Source organism: Anomaloglossus baeobatrachus, chromosome 3 (genome assembly GCF_048569485.1).
Source record: "Anomaloglossus baeobatrachus isolate aAnoBae1 chromosome 3, aAnoBae1.hap1, whole genome shotgun sequence".
NCBI classification, from domain to species: domain Eukaryota; kingdom Metazoa; phylum Chordata; class Amphibia; order Anura; family Aromobatidae; genus Anomaloglossus; species Anomaloglossus baeobatrachus.
Genome location: NC_134355.1, coordinates 279,269,311 through 279,283,113, shown reverse-complemented (window position 1 = coordinate 279,283,113; position 13,803 = coordinate 279,269,311).

Genomic DNA, 13,803 nt, shown 5'->3' with positions numbered 1-13,803 from the left:
TTGACCTCCTCGAGTGCCTGACTGTGGATTGACAGTAGGTGGGATCTAGAACTTCATCATCAATTGTTGTGTTTGCACTCCCCTCCCCCTCAGACCGAGCCTCTTCTTGCCCTGACCGAATATTTAAGTTGTCATCCCAATCGGGTATCTGCGTCTCATCTTCATCAGTATGTTCCTCATTGTCTATAACCACAGGTGTTACAGTTTGTGACAAAGGGTCAACATTATGCTCAGAAACGTGGTCCTCACGGCCTGAATCAGAGTCACAAAGGTTCTGGGCATCACTGCAGACCATTTCCTGTTCTGTACTCACTGTAGCTTGGGAGCAGACCTCTGATTCCCAGGCTATAGTGGGACTGAACAGCTCTGCAGACTCAGCTTTCTCAGTTCCACCATACTGTGCAGGGCTGATGGAGACTTCAGAGCTGGGAGAAAGCAAGTTTGATTGGGATGACAACTCAGAATACTGGTGTTTTTTGGATGCAGTACTTGAAGTGGCTGAGAGGGCACTTGTTGGACCACTTGAGATCCATTCAAGCATTTTCCTTTTTTGGCCATCATCTACCTTTGTTCCTGTTGTTCGTGTCCGTAAAAAAGGGAGCACATCGGATTGTCCACGGTAAGTAGTAGACATCTTACTTTTGCTGGTAGATGGTCTATCTTCAGCAGATGATAATGGAGCTTTGCCACCTTCCCCACTGAAAAAACCCTTTTTTTCCTTTTCCACCACGCCTCTTACCCTTTCCACCAGCATCTGTCATTTTGCCACTCATGTTGATTGCGACAAGATTGTGCACTGAAAATGTGGTAGTAAAAATTGAGAGGTGGTGTAGATTGCAGCGGTGGTCTAGCTTTATTAACAGCAGAATAATAAAGAATAAATATCCCTGACAATGCAACTACGGCCCTTAAACTGGCAGCATCAATTGCTAGTATAATGGCTTAGTTATAATGAGTTGGAGTGTGCAATGCAGGCAGAGGTGCTGCAAATGTCTTTGCACTAGTGTGACTAGACAAAAGTCCAATAGCCACGTTTAGGATGCCACTAGGTACACTGAGTGTTTGCTAGTATAATGGCTTAGTTATAATGAGTTGGAGTGTGCAATGCAGGCAGAGGTGCTGCAAATGTCTTTGCACTAGTGTGACTAGACAAAAGTCCAATAGCCACGTTTAGGATGCCACTAGGTACACTGAGTGTTTGCTAGTATAATGGCTTAGTTATAATGAGTTGGAGTGTGCAATGCAGGTAGAGGTGCTGCAAATGTCTTTGCACTAGTGTGACTAGACAAAAGTCCAATAGCCACGTTTAGGATGCCACTAGGTACACTGAGTGTTTGCTAGTATAATGGCTTAGTTATAATGAGTTGGAGTGTGCAATGCAGGTAGAGGTGCTGCAAATGTCTTTGCACTAGTGTGACTAGACAAAAGTCCAATAGCCACGTTTAGGATGCCACTAGGTACACTGAGTCTTTGCTAGTATAATGGCTGCTTAGTTATAATGAGTTGGAGTGTGCAATGCAGGCAGAGGTGCTGCAAATGTCTTTGCACTAGTGTGACTAGACAAAAGTCCAATAGCCACGTTTAGGATGCCAATAGGTACACTGAGTGTTTGCTAGTATAATGGCTTAGTTATAATGAGTTGGAGTGTGCAATGCAGGCAGAGGTGCTGCAAATGTCTTTGCACTAGTGTGACTAGACAAAAGTCCAATAGCCACGTTTAGGATGCCACTAGGTACACTGAGTGTTTGCTAGTATAATGGCTTAGTTATAATGAGTTGGAGTGTGCAATGCAGGCAGAGGTGCTGCAAATGTCTTTGCACTAGTGTGACTAGACAAAAGTCCAATAGCCACGTTTAGGATGCCACTAGGTACACTGAGTGTTTGCTAGTATAATGGCTTAGTTATAATGAGTTGGAGTGTGCAATGCAGGTAGAGGTGCTGCAAATGTCTTTGCACTAGTGTGACTAGACAAAAGTCCAATAGCCACGTTTAGGATGCCACTAGGTACACTGAGTGTTTGCTAGTATAATGGCTTAGTTATAATGAGTTGGAGTGTGCAATGCAGGTAGAGGTGCTGCAAATGTCTTTGCACTAGTGTGACTAGACAAAAGTCCAATAGCCACGTTTAGGATGCCACTAGGTACACTGAGTCTTTGCTAGTATAATGGCTGCTTAGTTATAATGAGTTGGAGTGTGCAATGCAGGCAGAGGTGCTGCAAATGTCTTTGCACTAGTGTGACTAGACAAAAGTCCAATAGCCACGTTTAGGATGCCAATAGGTACACTGAGTGTTTGCTAGTATAATGGCTTAGTTATAATGAGTTGGAGTGTGCAATGCAGGCAGAGGTGCTGCAAATGTCTTTGCACTAGTGTGACTAGACAAAAGTCCAATAGCCACATTTAGGATGCCACTAGGTACACTGAGTGTTTGCTAGTATAATGGCTTAGTTATAATGAGTTGGAGTGTGCAATGCAAGCAGAGGTGCTGCAAATGTCTTTGCACTAGTGTGACTAGACAAAAGTCCAATAGCCACGTTTAGGATGCCACTAGGTACACTGAGTGTTTGCTAGTATAATGGCTTAGTTATAATGAGTTGGAGTGTGCAATGCAGGTAGAGGTGCTGCAAATGTCTTTGCACTAGTGTGACTAGACAAAAGTCCAATAGCCACGTTTAGGATGCCACTAGGTACACTGAGTGTTTGCTAGTATAATGGCTTAGTTATAATGAGTTGGAGTGTGCAATGCAGGCAGAGGTGCTGCAAATGTCTTTGCACTAGTGTGACTAGACAAAAGTCCAATAGCCACGTTTAGGATGCCACTAGGTACACTGAGTATTTGCTAGTATAATGGCTTAGTTATAATGAGTTGGAGTGTGCAATGCAGGCAGAGGTGCTGCAAATGTCTTTGCACTAGTGTGACTAGACAAAAGTCCAATAGCCACGTTTAGGATGCCACTAGGTACACTGAGTGTTTGCTAGTATAATGGCTTAGTTATAATGAGTTGGAGTGTGCAATGCAGGTAGAGGTGCTGCAAATGTCTTTGCACTAGTGTGACTAGACAAAAGTCCAATAGCCACGTTTAGGATGCCACTAGGTACACTGAGTGTTTGCTAGTATAATGGCTTAGTTATAATGAGTTGGAGTGTGCAATGCAGGCAGAGGTGCTGCAAATGTCTTTGCACTAGTGTGACTACACAAAAGTCCAATAGCCACGTTTAGGATGCCACTAGGTACACTGAGTGTTTGCTAGTATAATGGCTTAGTTATAATGAGTTGGAGTGTGCAATGCAGGTAGAGGTGCTTCAAATGTCTTTGCACTAGTGTGACTACACAAAAGTCCAATAGCCACGTTTAGGATGCCACTAGGTACACTGAGTGTTTGCTAGTATAATGGCTTAGTTATAATGAGTTGGAGTTTGCCATGCAGGCAGAGGTGCTGCAAATGTCTTTGCACTAGTGTGACTAGACAAAAGTCCAATAGCCACGTTTAGGATGCCACTAGGTACACTGAGTGTTTGCTAGTATAATGGCTTAGTTATAATGAGTTGGAGTGTGCAGCGGACAGTAGGGTACAGTGCCAGGATTGTGGGGCTCTGGGTAGAGGAATGGAAGCCTGCCTTTCTATTCCCTCCTAATGGGGAAATGCAGCGACGAAATCCCTGACCTTAGCTACACAGACGCTGTCTCTGTTTTCAGGACCTGTCACCTATGGCTCTGACCCTGCCGGTACGAGCCCTTAAAAGGACTGATGGAAAGTGCTATCCCTATGCTGTCCAGCGCTGTGTATGGAGCGCATACAGCTGTATCAGTGATAGGACTCAGGACGGAGCTGCGCCAGTGATGTCTGACACCAAGGACGCAGAAGGCAGATAATGGCGTCCTGGAGGAAAATGTCCGGTTTTATAATGCAGGGACATGTGACATAGACATCCTATCACACATGCCGTTGCTTCTCTGGCTAAAAGTCCACTTAGCTGTGTGTGTGTCTGGGATTGGCTAACATAATGGCCCTCCCCACTACACGCTCGCGCTTAGGGAAGGAAGACAAGGAAAAAAAAAAAAATGGCCATTATACAAACAGAAGTGATCTGAAGGCGCTGTTCACGCACACTATACACTGAAATGTCATAATAGTGTGAGTCACAGAGTGACTTACACTATTACAGCGGAAAGCCAGCTAGGAATTAGCTGTTTTTTTGCTGCTAGAACCGTTCTCAAACGTTTCTAGAACTATCGAGCTTTTGCAAAAAGCTCGAGTTCTAGTTCGATCTAGAACAGGCCCCAAAATCACTCGAGCCTAGAACTGGAGAACCTCGAACCTCGAACCGCGCTCAACTCTAGTCTCCACATTTCCAAAAATTATGGACAGAGAGAAGAACAGTGACATCATTTGCTTTACAGTACCCATAGTGTCTTTGCACAGCAGTCCACCATGTGTCTTGCACCACACATGGTCTGGCCCAGCATTTTCGTTTTTCAAATTAAGAAGTGGGTGGATGAGTGACAGGTGTAGGCCTCTTGCTCTGAGATCTCGGTCACTACAGACAAGATGAAACTTGGAGACCCGTATTGGAGTCTCCATATTGCCAAAAATTATCTGCAGATGGCAGGAGAGTGTCATCAATTGCCCCACAGTAACCATAGTGTCTTTGCACAGCAGTTAGCCACAGGCTTTGTACTGGACAGGGTCTGGCCCAGGATTTTCATTTTTCACATGAAGAGGTAGGTGGAATAGTGACAGGTGTAAGCCTGTTGTTTTAAGTACCCTGCAACTACAGAAGGGATACAACTTGGAGACCCGGATGAGTCTCCATATTTCCAAATATTTTGGGCAGACACCAGGACAGTTTCGGCAATTGCCCCAGAGCACCAATAGAGTCTTTGAACAGCAGTATCGCATGGGCCATGCAACACACAGGGTGTTACATTCTTCAAATGAAGAGGTAGGTGGTTGAGTGACACATATAGTCTTTGTGTTCTGAGACTCGGGCCACTACATGCAACACAGAATAAGACCTGGATAAGAGTCTCCATTTAAAAAAAAAAAAATTAGGCTTGCCATTACTCAGGAAGAAGCAAAAGGAGTAGGAATAGGAGTAATAGTAGGTGCTTCATACAGAGCAAAAAGCCATGGAGTTAAAGTAACAGCATTGGACACACCGCATCATTCATTGTTGCACCACTAAAGGCTACTTTACACACTGCGATATCGATCCCGATATCGCTAGTGTGGGTACCCGCCCCCATCTGTTGCGCGACACGGGCAAATCGCTGCCCGTGCCGCACAACATCGCCCAGACCCGTCACACATACTTACCTGCCCAGCGACGTCGCTGTGACCGGCGAACCGCCTCCTTTCTAAGTGGGCGGTCCGTGCGGCGTCACAGCGACGTCACTGAGCGGCCGCCCAATAGCAGCGGAGGGGCGGAGATGAGCGGGACGTAACATCCCGCCCACCTCCTTCCTTCCTCATAGCGGCCGGGAGGCAGGTAAGGAGAGCTTCCTCGTTCCTGCGGCGTCACACATAGCGATGTGTGCTGCCGCAGGAGCGACAAACTACATCGTTACTGCTGCAGTAACGATAATCGAGAATGGACCCCCATGTCACCGATGAGCGATTTTGCACGTTTTTGCAACGATGCAAAATCGCTCATCGGTATCACAAGCAACAACATCGCTAACGCGGCCGGATGTGCGTCACAAATTCCGTGACCCCAACGACTCCGCATTAGCGATGTCGCAGCGTGTAAAGCCCCCTTTAGGCAATTGTTATTAACATCAGCAGGAGCAGCAAAAACAGAAGCCATGACAAAGGTGTCACAGACTGCAATAAAGCGATAGCAATGCAGCACACTGAAAAGTATAATATTGCCTATTCTGCACAGTCTGCAAAAGTCATAGGAGATCTATGAATTGTTCAGCTTTATGAAAATTAGGCAATCTACACTTTCAGGTGACAGCTGGATGAGCTTTTGCATCAGGACACAACCAGCAGTGCTGAAGAAACGTTCTGAGAAAATGCTGGCTGCCAGGCAAGACAAAACCTCAAAGGCGTGTCTGGCGAGTTCAGGCCACTGTTCCATTTTTGAAGCCCATAGGGGCCGACCCACCCCTGATGGTATTGAAAATTAACTCGAGATGCTCCTGCACCATATTCTCCAGTCGTTCTCGTTCACTATGTGTCAGAGTTGTACTTTGTTCTGGTAATGCATATGATGGAGTCAAAAATATGTCCCACAAGTTGCAGAAATTGCTTCTGCCAGTTAAACTGTTGCTGCTGCTAATGTTTCTGTGCTGACGAATGGACGTTCTTGGTGTTTGATATGAAAAACTGCGATGGACCCTGGGTGCCTCACTGCTGTCTTGGAGAAAAGCACTCTTATGATTGTGTACAAGTTGGTTTCGATATTCCAGCATATGCACGTTCCTTTCCAGGGGGGAAGAATATGGTAACATTTCTTCTTGTACCGTGGATCTGACAGAGTCAGCAGTATTTCTAATCACACCAAGCGGGATCTCCAACCTCATCATCATCCTCTCTGTCATATCACAGTCATCACCTTGACAGTCACCTTCCAGTTCCTGCCCTGACACCACAGTACACGTGTGCCTCAAGTATCTGAGTCTCATCATCATCACCTCCACCCCGGAGCTTAAAATTTGGTGATGAGGGTCTGGATTCTGCTCGGACCTTACTTCGTCTGACCCCGAATCCAACTCACAAAAATTTTCGGCATCGGTGTAGATGTTTTCCTCCTCTTAAGTCTGGGTATCTTTAGAGCAGACCTCTGATGTTCATGGTATAGCACGTGTGAAAAGCTCTGGAGACCCGCTCATCTGTGGCTCCCACAGTGAGTTGGGCAGTTCGAGAGTTATGACACGAGGTGAAACAAGGGTAATTTGGATGCCGCCTCTGACAACTGTACTGTGTGGGAAGTTGAGGATGAGGAAGAGGAGGAGAGGCCCCTTACTAAAGCACTTGCCAGATACTGGACCCCTTGCTCATTCTGGCCCTCATCTCCAAGTCATCTAGATGTGCAGCTGACAAAGATAGAGTGAAGTAACCTGTCCAGTGACAGACATTGTTAACTTTTTTTTGGCTAGGACGAGCTGGTGTTTGTTCAGTAGAGCTTTTTAGAACCTTAGCATATACCCAACGTACACCTTGACCAGCACGTTTATTTGTTCTTTCACCACAACCTCGGAATTTCCTACTCATGTTTTTGTGCCGTATTGAAAAGCACAGCTAGCACTTTGGAGCATGAGAAGTGCACTAATTTGGCCCTATTTAGAAAGACAAATAGGACTTTGGAGCATGAGCACTGAGCAGCACTAACTGTGCCCTATTTTAAAGCACAACTAGCACTTTGGAGCATCAGCACTAATGTGCCCATATTGAAAACCACAAATAGCAGGTTTGAGCTGGAGCACACAATTAGTTATGACTAGATTATCATATGCTGTTTTTTGGCAAACAACTACATTCCTTAAGGCCCCGTCACACTAAGCAACATCGCTAGCAACATCGCTAGCAACATCGCTGCTAACGAACAACTTTTGTGACGTAGCAGCGATGTTGCTAGCGATGTTGCTATGTGTGACATCCAGCAACAACCTGGCCCCTGCTGTGAGGTTGTTGGTTGTTGCTGAATGTCCTGGGCCATTTTTTAGTTGTTGCTGTCCCGCTGTGAAGCACAGATCGCTGTGTGTGACAGCGAGACAGCAACAACTAAATGTGCAGGCAGCAGGAGCCGGCTTCTGCGGAGGCTGGTAACCACAGTAAACATCGGGTAACCAAGAAGCCCTGTCCTTGGTTACCCGATATTTACCTTTGTTACCAGCCTCCGCCACTCTCACTGTCAGTGCCGGCTCCTGCTCTGTGCACATGTAGCTGCAGGACACATCGGGTTAATTAACCTGTTGTGTGCTGTAGCTAGGAGAGCAGGGAGCCAGCGCTAAGCATTGTGCGATGCTCCCTGCTCTGTGCAGCTGCACCCTGTACTCTATACCCTATATATGTACTCTGTGCAGCTGCACCCGGTGTGTGCTGCTCCCTGCTCTGTGCACATTTAGCTGCAGCACACATCAGGTAATTAACCCGATGTGTGCTGTAACTAGGAGAGCAGGGAGCCAGCACTCAGTGTGCGCTGCTCCCTGCTCTCTGCACGTGTAGCTGCGTGCGCTGGTAACCAAGGTAAATATCGGGTTGGTTACCCGATATTTACCTTAGTTACCAAGCGCAGCATCTTCCACGCGGCGCTGGGGGCTGGTCACTGGTTGCTGGTGAGCTCACCAGCAACTCGTGTAGCGACGCTCCAGCAATCCCTACCAGGTCAGGTTGCTGGTGGGATCGCTGGAGCGTCGCAGTGTGACATCTCACCAGCAACCTCCTAGCAACTTACCAGCGATCCCTATCGTTGTTGGGATTGGTGGTAAGTTGTTTAGTGTGACTGGACCTTTACACTACACTTCACTATTTGAGACTATTAGGGGCACTTTGCACACTGCGACATCGCAGGTGCGATGTCGGTGGGGTCAAATTGAAAATGACGCACTTCCGGCATCGCATGCGACATCGCAGTGTGTAAAGGCTGGATGATACGATTAACGAGCGCAAAAGCGTCGTAATCGTATCATCGGTGCAGCGTCGGCGTAATCCATGATTACGCTGACGCGACGGGGGCGGGCACTATCGCACTCGGCATCGCAGCATCGGGCTGCGATGTCGTAGTGTGCAAAGCCCGCCTTAGTCTCCTATCTATCTCTCTCAAATACCTGTACATAAATGCCTAGCTAAGATAACTGTCTAACAGCACCTTCCCTAAGCTTTAACAATCACTAAATGGTGCCGGCACCGCATGTCTGCATTTTATATGCAGAGGGACATGTGACTTAGATAGCCAACAACTCAAGCCCTTGTGTCTGAACGTTGTGGATGTTTTCTGTGCCCTGACTGGCTGCCAAACATCCACACATAAAGTTAAGAAAAAAAATCCCTACTCTGACCTCTCCCCTTCCCCGCCCCTTATTAAACATGCCCCCCTCTGATCATACAGCACCACTACAGTAGCCAAAGCAATAATAAAGTTTTAAAAAATCCATCACTGACTTCTCGGTCGAATGTTCGGTTTTCTGATCCCGAACCAATCCTGCCAAGTATCCTATGATTTTGAATTTTTTCGATCTTTTCCGATCAAGACTGATCTTCTCTAATTTTGAGTAATGTAGATTTTTGTGAAATTTGAGTAGTATTATTTTTTATTGTAATATATTTGTCATCTCTACTTGTAGATGACCAAAATGACTCAGACAAGATACTTCACACCACAAAACAACTGTGGAAATTATATCTATCAGATGAACACTGTTTATTCTGTGCTGCTAATTAATACGTTTTTGTATCTAATGGAGGGGTACATTAGTTTTATATCAATTTTAGTAACAACTTTTTTTAGACAAAAGGTAAAGTTTATATAACAGTCTAAAAGAAAAAGTGTATTTTTGTCCAAAGCAAACAAATACAGTGCAGCTTTCATTTCATATTCTGCTTTTGGTTTAAACACTGCACTATGATTGAATGCTATGTAAATTTAAGACAGTTTTTCTTTTAGTCGGTTTTATAGATCTGTTTATTTTTGTCTAGTCAAGAATTTCATCCCTATTTTCAGAAATAACACAATTTTATGTACTGTTGACATTCATGGGCAAACTTTGCCTTCCTAGTGGTCATAAGTATTCAGACCCTTTGCTTAGTATTGAGTAGAAGCACCCTTTTGAGCTAGTACAGACATGAGTCTTCTTGGGAATGATGCAACAAGTTTTTCACACCTGGATTTGGGGATCCTGTGTCATTCTTCCTTGCAGATCTTCTCCAGTTCTTTCAGGTTGGATGGTGAACGTTGGTGGACAGCCATTTTCAGGTCTATCCAGAGATGCTCAATTGGGTTTAGGTCAGGGCTCAGGCTGGGCCAGTCAAGAATAGTCACAGAGTTGTTCTGAATCTACTCCTTTGTTATTTTAGCTGTGTGCTTAGGGTCATTGTCTTGTTAGAAGATGAACCTTTGGCCAAGTCTGAAATCCAGAGCAGAGGTTTTCTTCCAGGATATCTCTGTAGTTGGCCACATTCATCTTTCCTTAAATTGCAACCAGTTGTCCTGTCCCTGTAGCTGAAAAATACCCCCTGGCATGATCCTGCTGCCACCATATTTCACTGTGATGAGGTATCTGGTTTTTCTCCCCACATACCGCTTAGAATTATCACCAAAAAATTCTATCTTTGTCTCATCAGACCAAAGAATCTTATTTCTCATAGTATGGGAGTCCTTTATGTGTTTTTTTGCAAACTCTATGCACTCTATGCAGACACTTGTGCCCAGAGAGTGTGTTGCCTTTCCGGGTGATGCGATCCGATACTCATGCGAGTCACACGGCTTGTGTGAGTGCACCACAAGGCCAGAGTCACACTTTCAAGGGACTTGTACAAGTCCCACAGCGCATCACCCGGCATGGTCGCACACTCTCCAGAAACAGGCATGCAGCTGCATAGAAATACATGCAGCTGACTCGCTCCTGTCAGGAGAGTGTGCAGCCATACTGGGTGATGCGATGCGAGACTTGTGCAAGTCCCTCGCAAGTATGACTCCAACCTAAGAGGAACTGCATGCAGCGTTTTTTTCTTTTTTTATTATTATTATTATTATTATTATTATTATTAATTAAAAAACTGAAGTGCAGTGTTGGTATTCTCAGGCTGAGGAGGCCAAGCCTAAAAATATCAGCCTCCAGCTGCCCGGAATTGTTGCATCTTTTAAATGTGACAATCCAGGAGCTTTACCCTGCTCCTACTGATTGCCCTGGTGAGGTGGTAATCAGTGTAATAAGGAGGTAATGGCAGCCCACAGCAACCACTAAGTCCTGGATTAGTAATGGCAGCATCTATGAGACACCCGCATCACTAATCTGTAAGTGAAAGTAAATAAACACAGACACCAAAAAAATCCTTTATTTGGAATAAAATACAAAAAGCACTCTGTTTCACCACTTTAGTATCCCCAACACACCCCTGCAGGTCCGACGTAGTCCACACAAGGTCCCACGACGATTCCAGATCTGCTACATCTCTGTCACAGCGAGCACCCATAGAGCATGACCGCTCACTGTGCTGTCCACGATGAGAATGAATGAACTGTGATGACTGATTGCAGGCTGGGGGCACATCTGACTGCAACTAATCACAGAGGCCAGGCAGGCCAGTGGGTGGGGAAATCAGTGCTGAGGGCATATGGACGATTAATGATGAGCAAAGGCCGCAGGAGCAACATACAGCTGCATGGGAGCAGTTTACAGCTGTGACAGAACCTTGGTAAGTTTGAACCTCTTGCTTCATTCTTCTTTTCTTTATTTTTCCTTCATTATTTTTTAACTTCTCCAGTGCCGGATCCGGATCAAGCACCCGGAATCCCGAGCCCGTGCCCGGCACCCGGGAAAACTTTGAAACTGCACGGATCCAGACTTTTACAATCCGAATCAGGCCATTACTAGTTATGATGCATACTGTAGGTATGATTCATTTAAAAAAAAATCTTGGGGAAATAATAAAATTGTTTAGTATTTCCTTAAGATTTCTGTTCAATATAACCCAAAAAGTGAAGTTCCCAGCAGAGAATAATCCAAAAATGTTTATGTTGCGGGTGGGGGCCACTGCCACTTCCTTGGGGCCCGCTCGGATCCGTGTTTGCACAACCGCCCGTCCTCACAACCGTCGGAAAAGGGGGTTATGTACAGGGGATATTGTCTGTGACGCCACCCGTGGATGGTGACACCGCAGCAGCCTGGTGATGGGGCGCCCGGGGCTGGTAGAACGGGGAAGCTAGATGGGATCCCCTCCACGGGTAGGGGAGGTGTAGTCCCGGGGCCCTGTGTCGGTACACAGGAGTGATGACTGCTGGAGGTGGCGCGCCGGATTGGACCGGGGGTCAATGGGGTACTCACAGTTCAGTAATTTCACACAAGTCCAGTGGTAAACCAAGTTGCCAGTGACCGGCTGCCATTGGTGGGTGTATTCGGGTCCCAAACCCTGGTTAGTGAACAGGTGTCCCTTCCTCCTGCATGTTATGTTTGTCTCTCCTGTTGGACGACTTTGCATGGAACGGAGAAGTCCACTCCCGATCTTGTATGTATTTGGGAGCTGCGGCCCGCGAAATCTGACCCTTGGGATCTCTGTGGGTTCTGACGGACACCCTATCCCCCACGTTGGGCTTCCGTTTCGCTCTCTGGTCTTCGGGAGAACCAGGCCTGAAACCTCGTCCTGTGCTGGTTAATTACCAAGGCGGCTTGCAACCTTCCTCGTCCTAGGGTCCAGGCACCCGGTCTGTGCATGGCCTCCGGACCGGATTCCCGCTGTCGGCACCAGTGGGCTACGACCCCGCCCCGGTCCACTTAAGGTTTCCCGCGACCGGATCTCCGTCGCCTGTGGCCCTGTTCACTGTCTGCTACCTAGCCAGGTAGTCCAAGGGCCCCTAACCCTGACTACAATGCACAGTCTCCACTTGACTTCCACTCACAACTTTTCCACACTTCAACTTGAACTAAAACTCAAACTCAAACTGACGTGTTCCCGCCTCTGACACCTCATGACCCCTAGGTGGGCGTTCTCATCCGCCTGATCCCACCCACTGGTGTGTCCTTATTATCATGAGGGGGTGGCTAGGCTTTAATGGCTGTGTGTTGTACCTGAGTGTGGGTTTTCTGGTGGTAACAAGGAGGAAGTAGACTTTTGTGACTACCTGGTTTTACCAGGGCATCACATTTACTAGCGGAAACAAAAATGCATGGACAATGCTAAAGATACTACTTCTTTATTGCCAACAAACTTTGATTAATAACCACAAGTACAATTTTCATAACACTTTGATCATTTATTTTATACCTAAAGCAGCCACTATTTTAGTTCTTTTAACAGCTATTATCCAGTAATAAGAAAAGCATAATTGTCTGAAATGTTCATAATATAAAGCCATCCAATAGGTTATACTGCGGGAAAATCCATCTTAGTATTTTCAAGAGTTGTTGAATAAAATCTCAGGAATTAACTTGAAACCAAGCAAAGAAAACATTTACATTGGGGTTGTTCTTTAGCTAGGGAGACATTTCTCAGAATTGGAAAAATATATTTTATGCTGATGTATGAGCAATGTACCTTAAACTGTCGAACAAAAATGTGGCTGAAACTGTAATAAAACTTTGCAAGAGCAATATAATTCAGTTAAGCAGTAAATATAGCATCAAATATTTTTCATTTAATCTGAAATTAATAGTAAGGAGTGTAGAGATTTCACAGTAGGACAAAGTAATCAAATAAGAGTTACAATTTCTCAAGCACTAAGCCCACCTAATATGGCTAAATAGCCAAATTATATATTTATTTCTATTTATATAAATATATACATGTCTATCTATCTATCTATCTATCTATCTATCTGTGTATCTAAAAAGACAAAAATTGGCAGGCAGTACTCCACTATTATGGAGTGCTGCTTGCCAATTTTTGTCTTTTTCATGGATGGTTATCTGAAGAAACCGCAAGGTGGGAACATTGCACCATAAAACGTCTTTTGAAAAATATGAAATTTTAATTGGATTACTGTTATATGGCATATAGTTTTAAAAATGAAGGTACTTAGTTCAAAAATTGGCCTATTCATGAGAGCCTGTTAGCTGCAGCAAGGCTTTTTTTTTGATGGGCTCCTTACCTAATATCATGCCTTTCCCTGGCTAAAAGTTTGCAAATTTATGGGCAGTTA